This window comes from Eptesicus fuscus, chromosome 1 (assembly GCF_027574615.1).
Source record: "Eptesicus fuscus isolate TK198812 chromosome 1, DD_ASM_mEF_20220401, whole genome shotgun sequence".
Lineage (NCBI taxonomy): Eukaryota > Metazoa > Chordata > Mammalia > Chiroptera > Vespertilionidae > Eptesicus > Eptesicus fuscus.
Genome location: NC_072473.1, coordinates 48,492,581 through 48,501,324, shown reverse-complemented (window position 1 = coordinate 48,501,324; position 8,744 = coordinate 48,492,581).

The window sequence follows — 8,744 nt, the reverse complement described above, 5'->3', positions numbered from 1 at the left end:
CTGTTCAAGATAGTGCTGGAAGTAGTAGCCATTGTGATCACACAAGAAGAAGAAATAAAAGGCATTCAAATTGGAAAAGAAGTAAAACTCTCCTTATTTGCGGATGACATGATACTATATATAGAAAACCCTAAAGACTCCATCAAAAAATTATTAGATTTAGTAAATTAATTCGGCACTGTAGAACGATACAAAATTAATGCCAAGAAATCTATGCCATTTCTATACACCAATAATGAACTTACAGAAAGAGAGACTAAAAAAGCAATCCCATTTACCATCGCACCCAAAAAATTAAGATATCAAGGAATAAACTTAACCATGGAGGTAAAATACCTATACGTGGAAAACTATGCCATACTGAAAAAAGAGATAGAGAAAGATATAAACAGATGGAAGAACATACCATGTTCATGGAATGGTAGAATCAACATCATTAAAATGTCCATACTACCAAAAGCAATCTATAAGTTCAATGCACTTCCCATTAAAATACCAATGGCATATTTCACAGACCTAGAATGAACTCTCCAAAAATTCATCTGGAATAAAAAAAGACCCCGAATAGCTGCAGCAATCCTGATAAAGAAGAACAAAGTAGGTGAGATCTCAATACCAGATTTCAAGCTTTATTACAAAGCCACTGTTCTTAAAACAGTCTGGTACTTGCACAAGAACAGGCACATAGATCAATGGAATAGAATAGAGAACCCAGAAATTGACTCAAACCACTATGCTCAATTAATATTTGACAAAGGAGGCATGAACATACAATGGAGTGAAGACAGTCTTTTCAACAAATGGTGTTGGGAAAATTGGACAGATAAATGCAAAAAAATGAAATGAGATCACCAACTTTTACCATACACAAAAATAAACTGAAAATGGATAAAGGACTTAAACATAAGACTGGAAACCATAAAAATACTAGAGGAATCCACAGGCAGCAAAATCTCAGACATATGCCGAAAGAACTTATTCACTGATACTGCTCCTATGTCAATGGAAACTAAATAGAAAATAAACAATTGGGACTACATCAAAATAAAAAGCTTTTGCACAGAAAAGGAAACCATCAATAAAACCACAAGAAAGCCCACTGCATGGGAGAACCATATTTGCCAATGATATCAACAATAAGGGTTTAATCTCCAACATTTACAGAGAACTCATACAACTTAAGAAAAAGAATGTAAACAACCCAGTCAAAAAATAGGCAACTGATCTAAGTAGACACTTTTCTTTTTTTTAAATATATTTTATTAATTTTTTACAGAGAGGAAGAGAGAGGGATAGAGAGTTAGAAACATCGATGAGAGAGAAACATCGATCAGCTGCCTCCTGCACACCCCCTACTGGGGATGTGCCTGCAACCAAGGTACATGCTCTTGACTAGAATCGAACCTGGGACCCTTGAGTCCACAGGTCGACGCTCTATCTACTGAGCCAAACCGGTTTTGGCTAAATAGACACTTTTCGAAAGAAAACAGAAGGAAGGCCAAGAGACATATGAAAACCTGCTCAAAGTCACTAATCATCACAGAGATGCAAATCAAAAGAACCATGCGGTACCATCTCACACCTGTGAGAATGGATATCATCAACAAATCAGCAAACAACCTGTGTTGGCGAGGATGCGGAGAAAAAGGAACTCTTTTGCACTGCTGGTGGGAATGCAGACTGGTACAGCCACTGTGGAGAACAGTACGGAGTTTCCTCAAAAAACTACAAATAGAACTCCCATTTGACCCAGTGATCCCACTCCTAGGAATATATCCCAAGAAACTAGAAACACGAACCAGAAAGGATATATGTACCCCTATGTTCATAGCAGCACAATGCAGCATAGCTAAGATTTTGAAACAGCCCAAATACCCATCAGCAGATGAGTGGATTAAAACACTGTGATATATCTACACAATGGAATACTATGCTGCGGTAAAAAAGAAGGAGCTCCTACCATTTGCAACAACATGGATGGAGATGGAGAGCATTATGCTAAGTGAAATAAGCCAGGCAGAGAAAGATAAATATCACATGATCTCACTCATTTGTGGAATATAATGAATGGCATAGACTGATGAACAAGAACAGATCCAGAGACTGAGAAACATTGATCAGAACTTCAGACCTCAGGGAAGGAGGGGGTTTGTCAGGGCCAACCTGATAGGTTGAAACGGGCTGAAGTAGGGAGGTGGAATTTGAGAAAAGAAAGAAAGACAGGACAGTGGGATTTGGGAGGTCCACAAACTCTCGGGGAGCTCTGGCGACTTTTATTAGTAATAGAGTGCTTTTTATACATAAGACACTAAGAAGGGAATCAATCACAAGGAAAACATTCTTTGTTTCTCTAAAATCACTACTGGAAGGATAAGTTGAAGGACAGGTCTCTTGTTACAATAAATCTCACTAGTTGGATACATATTTCTTGGAAAGCCATGAAAGTAGCTCTTATCCTACTGATAGCAGTCATATAAACAAACCCTGGGAAAGCTCTGTAGGCAGGGTCTGCTCTTGTTATACTGATTAGTTGCCATCCAAACAGGCCTGGGAAATCTGTGTGGGTAGGGTGCCAGCCTTGCTAGCCCCTACAGGTGCAAGGACCTTGTCACCTTACATCCCGTTCCCAACAGTTCCCCCTTCTCTGTCTTTTAGGCGAAGTTCATGTAGTCCTATTTGCATGGACCAGATGCTGGATCCGATGGTTCGGAAGCAGACTGGAATTAAACAGAGAATAAAGAGAGCAAGGATAACAATAATTAACCGAGACCAGATAAATGACTGCAATCCATGAAAAGACATAAGGCTTAGAATTTCATAAAAAATATTCTGTGCCACTTCGCTAGGAGGGAACAGAGCAGAACCTGCATCATTAATAGCTTGAATCTTTTCATGTAATCTACTGATGTCTGTTTTTTAGGCTACTAATAATAAAAGTAAAATTTAAATAATAATAATAAAGCTCTAATATTAAAACAACTGTAAACAATGCCAATGTAAAATTAAATTACATACATGTTATCATTTTCAAAACTTGAATGTTAAGAGCAAAACTATGGCTATTAAATAATAATAAAACAATAAGAGAGAAATAAAAACTATGGACATATTAACATTTTTAGCTACTAAATGAAAGAAAGTCTCTTTTGCTGCTGGTGTCCTTGGACTTGGCTGCATAAGACTTTGCAGATACTGGAAGCTAATAGATGCTAGCATGAGCAGGAACATGGTTGGAGAAGTAGCTTCAACTTCTTGCTTTTCTACAATCTGCTGCACTTCAGTTGTTAACTTCTTCAGATGACTCTATGTTGGCACCTCAGTCCCTTGCGTAGCTTTCAGTTTTTCTTCTTCCTCTGCTTTACTGTTATTAGGGTAGTACTTAGTCCTTTTGAGTGAAGGGACACAGTAGCTTGTCTGAGTCCATTGCGGTGACGCATGTAACTCTCTGGCACCTAAATTGGCTGCATTGCTCCTTCTGGAAAGATATAAAACACAACCTCTTCCCCACATTATTACTGAATCTGATATAACTCTTTTCTGGTTTATGCTTCCTTCCACCTAGATGACTCGATGGAGGCTATTGTACAGGAGGCCTGATGCCTTTCACCTGCTGGACGATCATCTGTATCACAATTTAAAAATTTTTAAAGTTTAATAAGCATGACTGAGCTTCTCTTGAGGTGACTCATAACATCTGTCTCCCCCTTTTTTGTTTTTTAGTAAATGATTTTAAGAGTATGATTGGCTCTTTCTATAATTGAGTGATATTCTTTTACTAGATATCATTAGGTTTAAGTCTTTGGGGATTTACCCCTAAAGTTGGTATAGGAAGGTGGATAATATACTGAGAATATTGCTTCTAATAAAATATGGAAATTGTTGTTCTTAAATAATATTTTAAAGACTGAAAATTAAATGAAAAATTCTTCTAAATTAGTGTGCCCTATAGTAGCTGTTCTAATAATTTTTGCTATACTTACTATATAAGTACTATTACTATAGGTAGATGGGCTCTGTAGTAAAATCTGTTAAGGTATAAATAAGAGCTTGTATTTCTACTGAAATATAAGGGGTTTGAAGGACCTTTGTTTTCTGCTCTGTGTTTCTGCTGTAGTAGATGTAGCCTTTCTAGAACTGGATCTATCTGTAAAAATGGTTAATGCCTGAGGTATGATATTTCTTTTAATGTGGTAGTTAATACTATTCCTTGTGTTAAAAATAAAGTAAGCCTGTAAGCCAGGGTTTCCAGTAGAGTACAAAACAGTAAATATGTTGACTTTTATGTAGAAAGGTGTGTACATAAGATCTGGAAGTACGTATACCAACCTTCCTTGTCCTTGGTCCTGGGTAACTTGTAGTAATGTATAGCTGCTGACTGCTAGTATGGTAAGGCATCTTTACTATATTTATTTCTGGACTATTTTACCTTTGTTCTTGTGGGCCACTGCCTATTCTGTGGCTGGATTTAGATATAGGGCAGCTGCTGTTAGCCATGTCTTTGTTATCTGGGTCCCGATCTGAGCTAGGCCAAGTCTCTGTCTGTTACCTGGGTCCAAATCTGGGCTGGGCATGAGAAGCATGAAGCAGCCATGGGGCAGGAGACCTCCCTCAGAAGGGGCTGGAGTTCAGGCCCTGTAATGGTGTGGGGGGGTGAGGTTCTGTGCCCCACCTCTGTTGACCTCCAAGTTCTCTCCTGATGGCCCCTCTGCAACTGTGCCTGTCTTAGGTTGTTCCTCCCTTGAGGAATCTTACCAGTTTTCTACTAACTAGCTATCTTCTGGGGCCAAGCAGGGTGATGTGAGATTCAGTTTTGTCTCCTTGGTAGCCTATGTCCCTGTGGCCTCCATGCCAAGCACCTGCTTTGGGATTCCCTCGCCTGCTGGCGGGGCCCCGGCATTGATCACATATTTTGGGGAACCCAGGTTTCTTTTCTAGAGAGGGCCGAGCTCACGCCATTGGGAAAGAGACAGATCTATGGTACTAGCTACTATGAGTTTTCAACCTTAGCATGAATAGAGAGTTCAGGTAACAGCTGTGGGCAATTGGATTGTGAGAAGAGGGTCCCTCTTCGTAAAAAGAGCAAGAAGGGCCAATATAGAATGCTCAAGTGCCCTCTCAGGGGGCTTTCTACACAGTGGAAGGGATTAAATCCTTTTATGTTTTTTTTTTAATTGCTGCTAAATATTCAAAGAATTAGTTTGTAAGTTTGTTTGGGATAAATGTATAATATGCTGTTGTAAAATATCAAAAATTATAATGACATTGTAGAATTATATTGTGTAAGGATATTTTTTGTTCTAGGTATGGCAATTTAATTTTAAACTGGCCATTAATTTATTTTTGTATAGACAAGGCCTTAGTAACTTTCTTAGAATATTTAATTAAATTGCTTATAAAGACATTGGCTTTTATGTAAGCTAAAAATCTTGATTATAATTTAATAAGCTAATATATTTAAGTAATTAAAGTAGATATCTTTATTTAAAATAAAGTAAATTACGTCTGATTTTATAAACTGTAAATGTTGCCCCGCCTTTAGCTTAATGTAGGCAGCTATATGAAGTTAGGTAGTAAATGGTGGCTTTTATTCTTTTTCTAGATTTTATTTGTATTTAATTATTTAAACACTAGTTTCTTATGAAACTTAATTTATATGAGATCTTGATTATATTTTAAAAGGCTAATTTATAAAGTCTGATATTTTATTGGTCTGATCTAAAAGTATGGCTATATTTAAGAAATATATTGTTTTTGCCCTTTTTATAGGCAAAAAACTTTATAACATTTAATATATATGTATAAGTAAAATATATTAATTTTTATTTGATAAAGCTTTCCATGTGACTTCAAGTATCAATTGGTTTAATTAAAAAAAATATTTCTTTTAAGAGAGAACAGACTTTTGAACATTTCGGGGCCCAATGAAATGTTTAAAAGTCACTCTCAGTCTTGAAACAACTTGGAAAGATTAAATATATATATATATATGCATATATTTATATATATGCTTTAAAAATTATATACCTAAATTATCTTAAAGAATATTAATTATATTTAAACTGCGTTATAGAATTAATCTTCTTTTAAAATTACACCAATAACTAATATATTTGAATTCCTAATTATTACAGAAAATATAACATTTTATTTTCTCAAAAATATATTTTTATATATTAGGTAATATAATTACTATATTTATATAATTTTTCCTAATTTAATCTGTACTGTGAACTTTTAAAGCTGGCAAGTCAAATATTTTTAGTAGTTTTTAGATTGATGACACTTTTATATTTCTAAAAGAAATATAAGACATAATCAATTAATGGCTTTAATTCTGTCCTCTAGATTTTTATTATGAGGTAAATTTAAATGTTACTTTTTATTTGTTAGTTGCTCTGCTGGGGGAAGGGCATCTACCCCTTCCTCTATTAACAAAGGGCGTAGCCAGTTGTCTGGGCTATTTAGATTTTTATAATTAATATATTATTTATCTATATTGTAACAATTTCTTTGAGATTCTATAGTTAATTATAATTATTTTAAAGCATCATTTTGGATAAATTCTATGACAAATAAATTTACTTGTTTTCTTGAAGGCTTTAAAAGTTAACTTTTACTGAGGTTCATTAGCATCTTAAAACTTACTTTTTATTATGGAAATGTGAATCCTGCTGCTGGAATTAGCTTGAATTTCTTTTAAGAAGACTTTTTCGCCGTTTTTCTTAGGAAAAAGAGCCAGTTCTGGGTTTTTCATTTCTGTAGCCCTTGTAAAGACTTAAGTCTAGTTTAAGACCTATCTAATATCTGAAATTCTGATCGTGTGCACATTTTGCCTTATACCAGCTTTTTCTTTATACGTGTACAGATATCCCAGACGTATTTCTAAAATTTTTAAAAACTTTTTTATGGTGAGAAAGGAAACTTTAATTTTGTATACTGGGAGAGTGGGCGTCCATATTGGATCCTCATGTGTCTCTTCCTTCCCCGACATCCTGCTTACTTCAGGGGAAGCATTAGTAACAGATCTGGCCGAATTTCTTTTTATGCTTAAATGAAAGATAGATCTCAATTTTTTTCTTTCTTTTGGGCTTTCTAAAGTAATAACTCACACCCAATTTAGCCAAGATTTGCATTTCCCTGTAAGTTCTTTTATAATTCTTAAATGTAACTTTAAGTAATGTTATTGCAAGTAATCTTATTGTGGGAGAGCAGATAGCCCTGCCCTCTCCTGCCACTCTTGGTGTAATCCTTTTATAGTTAAACTGCTTCTACCTAGTAAAAGGCTAAACATCCTTTTAGGCTTAGGTCTATATACCCCTGTAAGGATGGCTTGTGGTCCCAATTCTGGAGTTAATACATATTGCTTTATGGGTCCAAGGTCCAACCCGGCACTTCCGGGGGTTGCTCGGAATAACTCCTGTATCCGTTTTGCTCCTGGGGCAGGCTGGATGCTGCGCAGCCAGTTGGCCTTGAGACGGCACAGGGACAGGAGGGTAAACAGATAATGCCCCCATTATTTGCCGGGGCTGGGCTGGCCCCTTTCGGGAGTTTCCTGACTTCTGCTGAGGCAAGGGATTTCCCTGGATATCTGCCTTAGATCTACACTCATTTGCCCAATGTTTTCCTCTTTTACTTTTAGGGCACAGTCCAGGTTGTTTGGGACCTCTGCTATTTCCTTTATTAACCCTTTTATTAGAGGGACACTGTTTTGCCATGTGTCCTGTTCCTCCACAAGTGAAACACTTGTGTGTTTGACTTTTCCCTGTGCTGAACTGTTGCTGAAGAATTCCTTCAATGGTGGTTCCCTTTAATGCGGCCACAATAGCGACTCCTTGTATATACGAGGGACCAATATCTGCACAAATGCGGATATAATCTGAGAGAGTCCCCTTTCTTTGATAGGGTCACAATGCAGCTTGACAGGCAGTGTTGGCATTTTCATATGCCAGCTGTTTAACTATTAACATGCCAGCTTCTCTATCCAACACTACTCGGCCAACAGCCTGTAGTAGCTGAGAGACAAAATCCTGATACTTTTCATCTGGCCCTTGAATAATCTTTGAGAGCTCCTCTGTTTTCTGACCAGAGGTGGGAAGCTTTTTCCAGGCTCTGATCCCAGGTCCATTAATTTTCCCAAAAGCTTCCAGAGGGTATTGAATTTGATTATGGGTATCAGCATAGTCTACTTCTCCTGTTAGCATTTCATAAGAAATATTATCTTGTGCAGCTCGATTACGAGCGGCTTGCTCCTTAGCCTTTTCATCATATTCTGATTTCCACAAGAGATAATCCCCTCCTGATAAACAAGCCTTAGCAACAGCTCTCCAATCATTAGGTGGGAGAGCCTCTGTGGCTATAGTTTCCAAGATGGTTAAAGTATAAGGAGAAGTGGGCCCATACTGAGCACAGGCTGTTTTTAACTCCTTCAGGGTTTTAAAAGGAAGCAGGTCATAAGTACTCTCATGCTGTCTCGTGTTAGGGTTCACCCGTTCCATAACAGGGAATGGGTGAATGCCCAAATCCTCACCATTCTTTCGTGCTTCCTGCAAAGCCATCTGGAGAGGGGAAAGTGGAACTGGTGCTGCACAGGGCAGCGGAGAGCAGCGGGAACGGCCCCCGCGGCTATTCTTTTTCTTGCCAAGAAGCATTAATGCTTCTGAAAAGTGTTCTAACACATCCTATATATCACTACCCTCTTCAGTTCCAGCAGAAAAATATTCTTCCTCCTCTTTTGCCTAAACAAC